Below are 317 nucleotides of genomic sequence, written 5' to 3' on the forward strand. Positions count from 1 at the left end.
CCCCACCCGCTCTTCCCCCAGCTCCCGCGGGCCCTGCCCAAAAGTTGGCCGCGGAGCCGCCGCGGCACCGGGCGCGGCACCCGCTGCCGGAGGGGCTGCCTCTCCCGCCGGGACCACCCGGCACCTTCCCCGCTCCCACCCGTCTCCCTGTCCTACCGGGGACCCGGGCCCTCCGGGACTTCATCCCCGCCTGTCCGGGGGGACGCCCCCTCCCCGCTCCCACCGGGGCAGCTCCGATCCGGGACGCCCGTCGCTGTCTTGCGGGGAGCCCCCCTCCTCGGTCTGCTGGGGACCGTATCCTGCTGAGACCCCCCGCT

At 77.3% G+C, this 317-nt stretch overlaps 1 protein-coding gene across 1 annotated transcript in view; it reads right to left on the reverse strand.

Moving 5' to 3' along the window:
- The window catches only part of ARID3C (AT-rich interaction domain 3C), a 37,000-nt gene that overhangs the window by 34,736 nt on the left and 1,947 nt on the right, over positions 1-317 (reverse strand). The window lies entirely within an intron of this gene.

The sequence above is a fragment of the Calidris pugnax genome, unplaced genomic scaffold (assembly GCF_001431845.1).
Source record: "Calidris pugnax isolate Ruff unplaced genomic scaffold, ASM143184v1 scaffold220, whole genome shotgun sequence".
Lineage (NCBI taxonomy): Eukaryota > Metazoa > Chordata > Aves > Charadriiformes > Scolopacidae > Calidris > Calidris pugnax.